The following is a 14225-nucleotide window of genomic DNA, read 5'->3' as shown; positions in this document are numbered from 1 at the left end:
CACTGCCTCAAAAATCCCTTCATTTACATGCGAGATGGACACGACATTTGCACGCCTGCCAAGACACCTAGAGCCGTGAAACCACCGCAGAGAGGCCCTACATCGAGTGCCGATCAACATATGTCAAAATCATAACCTCAGCAACTGAGTTTGCCGCAAATGATCAACTTTTGGTCAAAGGGTTGTTAGGGCTGTAGCCTCTATGACCATCCTGAGGCCCCAAAGTGAAGCACTTTTTTCCCACAGTATGTACGAAGGCCAGCTTCTAGATTCTGATTGTTGGGCATGAGGAGTATCGTTGCTGAAAATCTGGGGTCCTCAGGTGGTCTTACGGTCGATCCGCAGCCAAAAAGGGTTTGAGGCCGAGATATGGGATGGATCAAGGCATGCCCGAATGGACATGGTCGTTGCTCTTTTGCTCCTATTTCTATTCTGGACAACCCAAAGCTGCGCTATTTCATGTGTGCTATCTAGGGCTATCAAATAATGCGTTGTAACAAGGTGTAGTCATTATCTATCACGGTTTTGGAGATAGGGCAATTTGAATGTTCAACATCCTAAAATAAAAACATGCCAAGGTGACATTTGCTGCTGCAACTCACACTAAAACCCATTTTTTCATCCAAAGACTGGTCTCTGGGGCTAGAACTAGACATATTCTGAAAGAGCATTGAAAGGTGAGTAAACTGACCACTGTTTGGTGGTCATAGCCCCCACAGAACTTAAAAAAAGCCCTCAAGACGTGCTGCATGTGTGCAAAATACTGATGTTACATAACTTTTATTGGGACATGCCCAAGGGGACGTGCTGACATCCCATGGAGACAGTCCCTTCGGCATAGCCTATGCCATGAAATCACTGCCTCAAAAATCCCTTAATTTACATGCGAGATGGACACGACATTTGCACGCCTCCCAAGACACCTAGAGCCGTGAAACCACCGCAGGGATGCCCTACTTCGAGTGCCGATCAACATATGTCAAAATCATAACCTCAGCAACTGTAGAAAAAAGGTTTGCCGCAAATGATCAACCTTTGGTCAAAAGGTTGTTAGGGGTGTAGCCTCTAGGACCATCCTGAGGCCCGAAAGTGAAGCACTTTTTTCCCACAGTATGTACGTAGGCCAGCTTCTAGATTCTGATTGTTGGGCATGAGGAGTATCGTTGCTGAAAATCTGGGGTCCTCAGGTGGTCTTACGGTCGATCCGCAGCCAAAAAGGGTTTGAGGCCGAGATATGCATGCCCGAATGGACATGGTCGTTGCTCTTTTGCTCCTATTTCTATTCTGGACAACCCAAAGCTGCGCTATTTCATGTGTGCTATCTAGGGCTATCAAATAATACGTGGTAACAAGGTGTAGTCGTCATCTATCACGGTTTTGGAGATAAGGCAATTTGAATGTTCAACATCCTAAAATAAAAAGTTGCTGCTGCAACTCACACTAAAACCCATTTTTTTCATCCAAAGACTGGTCTCTGGGGCTAGAACTAGACATATTCAGAAGAGCATTGAAAGGTGAGTAAACTGACCACTGTTTGGTGGTCATAGCCCCTACAGAACTTTAAAAAAGCCCTCAAGATGTGCTGCTTGTGTTCAAAATACTGATGTTAAATAACATGTATGGAGGCATGCCCAAGAGGACACATCCACATCCCAAAGGGACAGTCCAGTCGGCATGTCAGAAAATCAGGCCAATGCAAAGAGTACAATGACCCCTTGACCTCAATGTGCACAAAACAAAATGAAGGCCACAGTTTGGTTTTCACTATCACTATTGACCTGAAACTCAAACCAGGTGAGGCCTGTGACCTCCCGAGTCTGGTGTCGTTCAGCGCTCGTCATTATGTGGCCCCTGATGCCATGTACATTTAAAAATGTGCTAAAGTTCACCTTAGAAAGGTGCTACAGGCCTGATTGTCTGGGACGTGGCTTATAAGGCTGTATTTAGATTCCCTGTAAAGTATCGTTCCATTTGATGCGGTTTTGGCTGAGAAACGCTTCTTCGACTCACACAAGAACCCATTTGTCATCCAAAGACTGGTCTCTGGGGCCAAAAATAGACATAATCTGAAAGAGCATTGAAAGGTGATGAAACTGACCACTGTTTGGTGGTCATAGCCCCTACAGAACTTTAAAAAAGCCCTCAAGACGTGCTGCTTTGTGCAAAATACTGATGTTACATAACTTGTATTGGGACATGCCCAAGGGGACGTGCTGACATCCCATGGAGACAGTCTCTTCGGCATAGCCTATGCCATGAAATCACTGCCTCAAAAATCCCTTCATTTACATGCGAGATGGACACGACATTTGCACGCCTCCCAAGACACCTAGAGCCGTGAAACCACCGCAGGGATGCCCTACATCGAGTGCCGATCAACATATGTCAAAATCATAACCTCAGCAACTGTAGAAAAAAAGTTTGCCGCAAATGATCAACCTTTGTTCAAAAGGTTGTTAGGGGTGTAGCCTCTAGGACCATCCTGAGGCCCCAAAGTGAAGCACTTTTTTCCCACAGTATGTACGAAGGCCAGCTTCTAGATTCTGATTGTTGGGCATGAGGAGTATCGTTGCTGAAAATCTGGGGTCCTCAGGTGGTCTTACGGTCGATCCGCAGCCAAAAAGGGTTTGAGGCCGAGATATGGGATGGATCAAGGCATGCCCGAATGGACATGGTCGTTGCTCTTTTGCTCCTATTTCTATTCTGGACCACCCAAAGCTGCGCTATTTCATGTGTGCTATCTAGGGCTATCAAATAATGCGTTGTAACAAGGTGTAGTCATTATCTATCACGGCTTTGGAGATAGGGCAATTTGAATGTTCAACAGCCTAAAATAAAAACATGCCAAGGTGACATTTGCTGCTGCAACTCACACTAAAACCCATTTTTTCATCCAAAGACTGGTCTCTGGGGCTAGAACTAGACATATTCTGAAAGAGCATTGAAAGGTGAGTAAACTGACCACTGTTTGGTGGTCATAGCCCCTACAGAACTTTAAAAAAGCCCTCAAGACGTGCTGCTTTGTGCAAAATACTGATGTTACATAACTTGTATTGGGACATGCCCAAGGGGACGTGCTGACATCCCATGGAGACAGTCCCTTCGGCATAGCCTATGCCATGAAATCACTGCCTCAAAAATCCCTTCATTTACATGCGAGATGGACACGACATTTGCACGCCTCCCAAGACACCTAGAGCCGTGAAACCACCGCAGGGATGCCCTACATCGAGTGCCGATCAACATATGTCAAAATCATAACCTCAGCAACTGTAGAAAAAAAGTTTGCCGCAAATGATCAACCTTTGTTCAAAAGGTTGTTAGGGGTGTAGCCTCTAGGACCATCCTGAGGCCCCAAAGTGAAGCACTTTTTTCCCACAGTATGTACGAAGGCCAGCTTCTAGATTCTGATTGTTGGGCATGAGGAGTATCGTTGCTGAAAATCTGGGGTCCTCAGGTGGTCTTACGGTCGATCCGCAGCCAAAAAGGGTTTGAGGCCGAGATATGGGATGGATCAAGGCATGCCCGAATGGACATGGTCGTTGCTCTTTTGCTCCTATTTCTATTCTGGACCACCCAAAGCTGCGCTATTTCATGTGTGCTATCTAGGGCTATCAAATAATACGTGGTAACAAGGTGTAGTCGTCATCTATCACGGTTTTGGAGATAAGGCAATTTGAATGTTCAACATCCTAAAATAAAAAGTTGCTGCTGCAACTCACACTAAAACCCATTTTTTTCATCCAAAGACTGGTCTCTGGGGCTAGAACTAGACATATTCAGAAGAGCATTGAAAGGTGAGTAAACTGACCACTGTTTGGTGGTCATAGCCCCTACAGAACTTAAAAAAAGCCCTCAAGATGTGCTGCTTGTGTTCAAAATACTGATGTTAAATAACATGTATGGAGGCATGCCCAAGAGGACACATCCACATCCCAAAGGGACAGTCCAGTCGGCATGTCAGAAAACCAGGCCAATGCAAAGAGTACAATGACCCCTTGACCTCAATGTGCACAAAACAAAATGAAGGCCACAGTTTGGTTTTCACTATCACTATTGACCTGAAACTCAAACCAGGTGAGGCCTGTGACCTCCCGAGTCTGGTGTCGTTCAGCGCTCGTCATTATGTGGCCCCTGATGCCATGTACATTTAAAAATGTGCTAAAGTTCACCTTAGAAAGGTGCTACAGGCCTGATTGTCTGGGACGTGGCTTATAAGGCTGTATTTAGATTCCCTGTAAAGTATCGTTCCATTTGATGCGGTTTTGGCTGAGAAACGCTTCTTCGACTCACACAAGAACCCATTTGTCATCCAAAGACTGGTCTCTGGGGCCAAAAATAGACATAATCTGAAAGAGCATTGAAAGGTGATGAAACTGACCACTGTTTGGTGGTCATAGCCCCTACAGAACTTTAAAAAAGCCCTCAAGACGTGCTGCTTTGTGCAAAATACTGATGTTACATAACTTGTATTGGGACATGCCCAAGGGGACGTGCTGACATCCCATGGAGACAGTCTCTTCGGCATAGCCTATGCCATGAAATCACTGCCTCAAAAATCCCTTCATTTACATGCGAGATGGACACGACATTTGCACGCCTCCCAAGACACCTAGAGCCGTGAAACCACCGCAGGGATGCCCTACATCGAGTGCCGATCAACATATGTCAAAATCATAACCTCAGCAACTGTAGAAAAAAAGTTTGCCGCAAATGATCAACCTTTGTTCAAAAGGTTGTTAGGGGTGTAGCCTCTAGGACCATCCTGAGGCCCCAAAGTGAAGCACTTTTTTCCCACAGTATGTACGAAGGCCAGCTTCTAGATTCTGATTGTTGGGCATGAGGAGTATCGTTGCTGAAAATCTGGGGTCCTCAGGTGGTCTTACGGTCGATCCGCAGCCAAAAAGGGTTTGAGGCCGAGATATGGGATGGATCAAGGCATGCCCGAATGGACATGGTCGTTGCTCTTTTGCTCCTATTTCTATTCTGGACCACCCAAAGCTGCGCTATTTCATGTGTGCTATCTAGGGCTATCAAATAATGCGTTGTAACAAGGTGTAGTCATTATCTATCACGGCTTTGGAGATAGGGCAATTTGAATGTTCAACAGCCTAAAATAAAAACATGCCAAGGTGACATTTGCTGCTGCAACTCACACTAAAACCCATTTTTTCATCCAAAGACTGGTCTCTGGGGCTAGAACTAGACATATTCTGAAAGAGCATTGAAAGGTGAGTAAACTGACCACTGTTTGGTGGTCATAGCCCCTACAGAACTTAAAAAAAGCCCTCAAGACGTGCTGCTTTGTGCAAAATACTGATGTTACATAACTTGTATTGGGACATGCCCAAGGGGACGTGCTGACATCCCATGGAGACAGTCCCTTCGGCATAGCCTATGCCATGAAATCACTGCCTCAAAAATCCCTTCATTTACATGCGAGATGGACACGACATTTGCACGCCTCCCAAGACACCTAGAGCCGTGAAACCACCGCAGGGATGCCCTACATCGAGTGCCGATCAACATATGTCAAAATCATAACCTCAGCAACTGTAGAAAAAAAGTTTGCCGCAAATGATCAACCTTTGTTCAAAAGGTTGTTAGGGGTGTAGCCTCTAGGACCATCCTGAGGCCCCAAAGTGAAGCACTTTTTTCCCACAGTATGTACGAAGGCCAGCTTCTAGATTCTGATTGTTGGGCATGAGGAGTATCGTTGCTGAAAATCTGGGGTCCTCAGGTGGTCTTACGGTCGATCCGCAGCCAAAAAGGGTTTGAGGCCGAGATATGGGATGGATCAAGGCATGCCCGAATGGACATGGTCGTTGCTCTTTTGCTCCTATTTCTATTCTGGACCACCCAAAGCTGCGCTATTTCATGTGTGCTATCTAGGGCTATCAAATAATACGTGGTAACAAGGTGTAGTCGTCATCTATCACGGTTTTGGAGATAAGGCAATTTGAATGTTCAACATCCTAAAATAAAAAGTTGCTGCTGCAACTCACACTAAAACCCATTTTTTTCATCCAAAGACTGGTCTCTGGGGCTAGAACTAGACATATTCAGAAGAGCATTGAAAGGTGAGTAAACTGACCACTGTTTGGTGGTCATAGCCCCTACAGAACTTAAAAAAAGCCCTCAAGATGTGCTGCTTGTGTTCAAAATACTGATGTTAAATAACATGTATGGAGGCATGCCCAAGAGGACACATCCACATCCCAAAGGGACAGTCCAGTCGGCATGTCAGAAAACCAGGCCAATGCAAAGAGTACAATGACCCCTTGACCTCAATGTGCACAAAACAAAATGAAGGCCACAGTTTGGTTTTCACTATCACTATTGACCTGAAACTCAAACCAGGTGAGGCCTGTGACCTCCCGAGTCTGGTGTCGTTCAGCGCTCGTCATTATGTGGCCCCTGATGCCATGTACATTTAAAAATGTGCTAAAGTTCACCTTAGAAAGGTGCTACAGGCCTGATTGTCTGGGACGTGGCTTATAAGGCTGTATTTAGATTCCCTGTAAAGTATCGTTCCATTTGATGCGGTTTTGGCTGAGAAACGCTTCTTCGACTCACACAAGAACCCATTTGTCATCCAAAGACTGGTCTCTGGGGCCAAAAATAGACATAATCTGAAAGAGCATTGAAAGGTGATGAAACTGACCACTGTTTGGTGGTCATAGCCCCTACAGAACTTTAAAAAAGCCCTCAAGACGTGCTGCTTTGTGCAAAATACTGATGTTACATAACTTGTATTGGGACATGCCCAAGGGGACGTGCTGACATCCCATGGAGACAGTCTCTTCGGCATAGCCTATGCCATGAAATCACTGCCTCAAAAATCCCTTCATTTACATGCGAGATGGACACGACATTTGCACGCCTCCCAAGACACCTAGAGCCGTGAAACCACCGCAGGGATGCCCTACATCGAGTGCCGATCAACATATGTCAAAATCATAACCTCAGCAACTGTAGAAAAAAAGTTTGCCGCAAATGATCAACCTTTGTTCAAAAGGTTGTTAGGGGTGTAGCCTCTAGGACCATCCTGAGGCCCCAAAGTGAAGCACTTTTTTCCCACAGTATGTACGAAGGCCAGCTTCTAGATTCTGATTGTTGGGCATGAGGAGTATCGTTGCTGAAAATCTGGGGTCCTCAGGTGGTCTTACGGTCGATCCGCAGCCAAAAAGGGTTTGAGGCCGAGATATGGGATGGATCAAGGCATGCCCGAATGGACATGGTCGTTGCTCTTTTGCTCCTATTTCTATTCTGGACCACCCAAAGCTGCGCTATTTCATGTGTGCTATCTAGGGCTATCAAATAATGCGTTGTAACAAGGTGTAGTCATTATCTATCACGGCTTTGGAGATAGGGCAATTTGAATGTTCAACAGCCTAAAATAAAAACATGCCAAGGTGACATTTGCTGCTGCAACTCACACTAAAACCCATTTTTTCATCCAAAGACTGGTCTCTGGGGCTAGAACTAGACATATTCTGAAAGAGCATTGAAAGGTGAGTAAACTGACCACTGTTTGGTGGTCATAGCCCCTACAGAACTTTAAAAAAGCCCTCAAGACGTGCTGCTTTGTGCAAAATACTGATGTTACATAACTTGTATTGGGACATGCCCAAGGGGACGTGCTGACATCCCATGGAGACAGTCCCTTCGGCATAGCCTATGCCATGAAATCACTGCCTCAAAAATCCCTTCATTTACATGCGAGATGGACACGACATTTGCACGCCTCCCAAGACACCTAGAGCCGTGAAACCACCGCAGGGATGCCCTACATCGAGTGCCGATCAACATATGTCAAAATCATAACCTCAGCAACTGTAGAAAAAAAGTTTGCCGCAAATGATCAACCTTTGTTCAAAAGGTTGTTAGGGGTGTAGCCTCTAGGACCATCCTGAGGCCCCAAAGTGAAGCACTTTTTTCCCACAGTATGTACGAAGGCCAGCTTCTAGATTCTGATTGTTGGGCATGAGGAGTATCGTTGCTGAAAATCTGGGGTCCTCAGGTGGTCTTACGGTCGATCCGCAGCCAAAAAGGGTTTGAGGCCGAGATATGGGATGGATCAAGGCATGCCCGAATGGACATGGTCGTTGCTCTTTTGCTCCTATTTCTATTCTGGACCACCCAAAGCTGCGCTATTTCATGTGTGCTATCTAGGGCTATCAAATAATACGTGGTAACAAGGTGTAGTCGTCATCTATCACGGTTTTGGAGATAAGGCAATTTGAATGTTCAACATCCTAAAATAAAAAGTTGCTGCTGCAACTCACACTAAAACCCATTTTTTTCATCCAAAGACTGGTCTCTGGGGCTAGAACTAGACATATTCAGAAGAGCATTGAAAGGTGAGTAAACTGACCACTGTTTGGTGGTCATAGCCCCTACAGAACTTAAAAAAAGCCCTCAAGATGTGCTGCTTGTGTTCAAAATACTGATGTTAAATAACATGTATGGAGGCATGCCCAAGAGGACACATCCACATCCCAAAGGGACAGTCCAGTCGGCATGTCAGAAAACCAGGCCAATGCAAAGAGTACAATGACCCCTTGACCTCAATGTGCACAAAACAAAATGAAGGCCACAGTTTGGTTTTCACTATCACTATTGACCTGAAACTCAAACCAGGTGAGGCCTGTGACCTCCCGAGTCTGGTGTCGTTCAGCGCTCGTCATTATGTGGCCCCTGATGCCATGTACATTTAAAAATGTGCTAAAGTTCACCTTAGAAAGGTGCTACAGGCCTGATTGTCTGGGACGTGGCTTATAAGGCTGTATTTAGATTCCCTGTAAAGTATCGTTCCATTTGATGCGGTTTTGGCTGAGAAACGCTTCTTCGACTCACACAAGAACCCATTTGTCATCCAAAGACTGGTCTCTGGGGCCAAAAATAGACATAATCTGAAAGAGCATTGAAAGGTGATGAAACTGACCACTGTTTGGTGGTCATAGCCCCTACAGAACTTTAAAAAAGCCCTCAAGACGTGCTGCTTTGTGCAAAATACTGATGTTACATAACTTGTATTGGGACATGCCCAAGGGGACGTGCTGACATCCCATGGAGACAGTCTCTTCGGCATAGCCTATGCCATGAAATCACTGCCTCAAAAATCCCTTCATTTACATGCGAGATGGACACGACATTTGCACGCCTCCCAAGACACCTAGAGCCGTGAAACCACCGCAGGGATGCCCTACATCGAGTGCCGATCAACATATGTCAAAATCATAACCTCAGCAACTGTAGAAAAAAAGTTTGCCGCAAATGATCAACCTTTGTTCAAAAGGTTGTTAGGGGTGTAGCCTCTAGGACCATCCTGAGGCCCCAAAGTGAAGCACTTTTTTCCCACAGTATGTACGAAGGCCAGCTTCTAGATTCTGATTGTTGGGCATGAGGAGTATCGTTGCTGAAAATCTGGGGTCCTCAGGTGGTCTTACGGTCGATCCGCAGCCAAAAAGGGTTTGAGGCCGAGATATGGGATGGATCAAGGCATGCCCGAATGGACATGGTCGTTGCTCTTTTGCTCCTATTTCTATTCTGGACCACCCAAAGCTGCGCTATTTCATGTGTGCTATCTAGGGCTATCAAATAATGCGTTGTAACAAGGTGTAGTCATTATCTATCACGGCTTTGGAGATAGGGCAATTTGAATGTTCAACAGCCTAAAATAAAAACATGCCAAGGTGACATTTGCTGCTGCAACTCACACTAAAACCCATTTTTTCATCCAAAGACTGGTCTCTGGGGCTAGAACTAGACATATTCTGAAAGAGCATTGAAAGGTGAGTAAACTGACCACTGTTTGGTGGTCATGGCCCCTACAGAACTTAAAAAAAGCCCTCAAGACGTGCTGCTTTGTGCAAAATACTGATGTTACATAACTTGTATTGGGACATGCCCAAGGGGACGTGCTGACATCCCATGGAGACAGTCCCTTCGGCATAGCCTATGCCATGAAATCACTGCCTCAAAAATCCCTTCATTTACATGCGAGATGGACACGACATTTGCACGCCTCCCAAGACACCTAGAGCCGTGAAACCACCGCAGGGATGCCCTACATCGAGTGCCGATCAACATATGTCAAAATCATAACCTCAGCAACTGTAGAAAAAAAGTTTGCCGCAAATGATCAACCTTTGTTCAAAAGGTTGTTAGGGGTGTAGCCTCTATGACCATCCTGAGGCCCCAAAGTGAAGCACTTTTTTCCCACAGTATGTACGAAGGCCAGCTTCTAGATTCTGATTGTTGGGCATGAGGAGTATCGTTGCTGAAAATCTGGGGTCCTCAGGTGGTCTTACGGTCGATCCGCAGCCAAAAAGGGTTTGAGGCCGAGATATGGGATGGATCAAGGCATGCCCGAATGGACATGGTCGTTGCTCTTTTGCTCCTATTTCTATTCTGGACAACCCAAAGCTGCGCAATTTCATGTGTGCTATCTAGGGCTATCAAATAATGCGTTGTAACAAGGTGTAGTCATTATCTATCACGGTTTTGGAGATAGGGCAATTTGAATGTTCACCATCCTAAAATAAAAACATGCCAAGGTGACATTTGCTGCTGCAACTCACACCAAAACCCATTTTTTCATCCAAAGACTGGTCTATGGGGCTAGAACTAGACATATTCTGAAAGAGCATTGAAAGGTGAGTAAACTGACCACTGTTTGGTGGTCATAGCCCCTACAGAACTTAAAAAAAAGCCCTCAAGACGTGCCGCTTGTGTGCAAAATACTGATGTTACATAACATGTATGGAGGCATGCCCAAGAGGACACATCCACATCCCAAAGGGACAGTCCAGTCGGCATGTCCGAAAACCAGGCCAATGCAAAGAGTACAATGACCCCTTGACCTCAATGTGCACAAAAGGAGACAGTCATCTCATTGTCTGACTGTATTATTTTAATATTTCCAGTTGGACGAGAAGCAACAGAAGAAGGAAGGAGGAGCAAAGGAAGGAAGGGAGGAGGCCATTGCAGAAAATAATGCTTAATTTGTAATTTGTTTTATTGTTGTTAGTAGTTTAGTAGTTTTGTTTTTATTTTAGTTTAGTTGCCAAATGTTGGTTCAAAATAAATAATGTGGCAACTCATGTGAAACATATTCTTGAGTAGATCCTGTGATTTTTTTTGTGGCCAGATGTAATTTCCTGGGGTTTATTAGGACTATAGTAAATAATAAAAAAAAGAAATCGCCATAATATTTTGTAAAAAAATACATATTTAGCCCCATGCTCGAATGCCCCCGGCCCCCTTTCAAAAACAGCTAAAATCCCTAAAACTAATAACAACCTAAAACATGAACCTTGGTTGAAAAAAACTAAAGTTGTCTTTAAACTAACACTATGTGGTTGCCATAGCACCTGTAAGAGCCACTTGAACTATGAGTTCATGTCATGATGACCTTGTTTGCTTGATTGTACCTATTCTGTGCAGCAGTGTTTGATCTCATGATAATTAGTGCAGCAGAGTACTTAGTTCTTGATTGAATGTTTGTGATTGGTGCTCCTTTTTCTTTGATGTCTAAATTACCCTCCTGTCCTGTTTGAGTTTGTCAGAAGCTGTGCAGTTGAAGTAGAGAGAGCACTTCCTGATATTACATAAGGACACGTTCACATCCCAAAGGGACAGTCCCTCTGGCATGTGAAGGAAAACATGGCCACGTTTGACACTTGCCCAAAAAGACACTAATCAACTCTCAAACAATTTCAGGTGTCTCAATTAGCAAGCCACCACCTGTTTGGACTCACAAACCCCACTGCAATGCACAGAGAGGACATGCAACAGTAATCCATCCCATTTGACTGTCCCTTTGGGATGACAAAGTGTCCTCTTGGGCATGCCTCCATACATGCTATGTAACATCAGGGTTTTGCACAAACAGCACATTTTTAAACTATTTCATGAGTTCTGTAGGTGCTATGGCAACCAAACAGTGGTCAGTTCAATCACCTTTCAATGCTCTATCAGAATATGCAGAGTTTTAACTCCAGGGACCAGTCTTTGCATGATCAAAATTTGGATTTAGTGTGAGGTTATAAGCCAAATGTCCCCTTGGCATGTTATAGTGTAGCATTCTTCAAATTCAAATGGCCATAGCTCCAGAACTGTGATATATAAATACTACACCTTGTTACCATGTATTCTTTGATAGCCCCTGATAGCGCACATGCATTATGGTAGCGTGTGGTGGTCCAGAACAGAAATAGGAGCAAAATAATATTGACCATGTCCATTTGGGCAAACCTTAATCCATCCCATTTGACTGTCCCTTTGGGATGACAAAGTGTCCTCTTGGGCATGCCTCCATACATGCTATGTAACATCAGGGTTTTGCACAAACAGCACATTTTTAAACTATTTCATGAGTTCTGTAGGTGCTATGGCAACCAAACAGTGGTCAGTTCAATCACCTTTCAATGCTCTATCAGAATATGCAGAGTTTTAACTCCAGGGACCAGTCTTTGCATGATCAAAATTTGGATTTAGTGTGAGGTTATAAGCCAAATGTCCCCTTGGCATGTTATAGTGTAGCATTCTTCAAATTCAAATGGCCATAGCTCCAGAACTGTGATATATAAAGACTACACCTTGTTACCATGTATTCTTTGATAGCCCCTGATAGCGCACATGCATTATGGTAGCGTGTGGTGGTCCAGAACAGAAATAGGAGCAAAATAATATTGACCATGTCCATTTGGGCAAACCTTAATCCATCCCATTTGACTGTCCCTTTGGGATGACAAAGTGTCCTCTTGGGCATGCCTCCATACATGCTATGTAACATCAGGGTTTTGCACAAACAGCACATTTTTAAACTATTTCATGAGTTCTGTAGGTGCTATGGCAACCAAACAGTGGTCAGTTCAATCACCTTTCAATGCTCTATCAGAATATGCCGAGTTTTAACTCCAGGGACCAGTCTTTGCATGATCAAAATTTGGATTTAGTGTGAGGTTATAAGCCAAATGTCCCCTTGGCATGTTATAGTGTAGCATTCTTCAAATTCAAATGGCCATAGCTCCAGAACTGTGATATATAAAGACTACACCTTGTTACCATGTATTCTTTGATAGCCCCTGATAGCGCACATGCATTATGGTAGCGTGTGGTGGTCCAGAACAGAAATAGGAGCAAAAGAATATTGACCATGTCCATTTGGGCAAACCTTAATCCATCCCATTTGACTGTCCCTTTGGGATGACGTGTCCTCTGGTATGTTAGGCTATGGCAAAAGGACTGCCCTCTTGGCTGTGCCTTCTGCATGTATGTGCCAGACAGACTGTCCATGTTGGACGTCCACATGTCTATTTGCCATTGCCCTCCTGTAACCAGGGTGCTGTCAGTGAGGGTCTGCCGTAGGTTACAGGTGTAACTATGGTTATATGTCCACCTGGTATGTTAGGCTATGGCAAAAGGACTGCCCTCTTGGCTGTGCCTTCTGCATGTATGTGCCAGACAGACTGTCCATGTTGGACGTCCACATGTCTATTTGCCATTGCCCTCCTGTAACCAGGGTGCTGTCAGTGAGGGTCTGCCGTAGGTTACAGGTGTAACTATGGTTATATGTCCACCTGGTATGTTTCTGCATGTATGTGCCAGACAGACTGTCCATGTGGGACGTCCACATGTCTATTTGCCATTGCCCTCCTGTAACCAGGGTGCTGTCAGTGAGGGTCTGCCGTAGGTTACAGGTGTAACTATGGTTATATGTCCACCTGGTATGTTAGGCTATGGCAAAAGGACTGCCCTCTTGGCTGTGCCTTCTGCATGTATGTGCCAGACAGACTGTCCATGTTGGACGTCCACATGTCTATTTGCCATTGCCCTCCTGTAACCAGGGTGCTGTCAGTGAGGGTCTGCCGTAGGTTACAGGTGTAACTATGGTTATATGTCCACCTGGTATGTTTCTGCATGTATGTGCCAGACAGACTGTCCATGTGGGACGTCCACATGTCTATTTGCCATTGCCCTCCTGTAACCAGGGTGCTGTCAGTGAGGGTCTGCCGTAGGTTACAGGTGTAACTATGGTTATATGTCCACCTGGTATGTTAGGCTATGGCAAAAGGACTGCCCTCTTGGCTGTGCCTTCTGCATGTATGTGCCAGACAGACTGTCCATGTTGGACGTCCACATGTCTATTTGCCATTGCCCTCCTGTAACCAGGGTGCTGTCAGTGAGGGTCTGCCGTAGGTTACAGGTGTAACTAT

The sequence above is a fragment of the Electrona antarctica genome, assembly GCF_951216825.1.
Source record: "Electrona antarctica genome assembly, contig: scaffold_33, whole genome shotgun sequence".
Classification (NCBI taxonomy): Eukaryota; Metazoa; Chordata; class Actinopteri; order Myctophiformes; family Myctophidae; genus Electrona; species Electrona antarctica.
The sequence above is the reverse complement of the archived record's forward strand: the minus strand, read 5'-3'. Positions refer to the sequence as shown.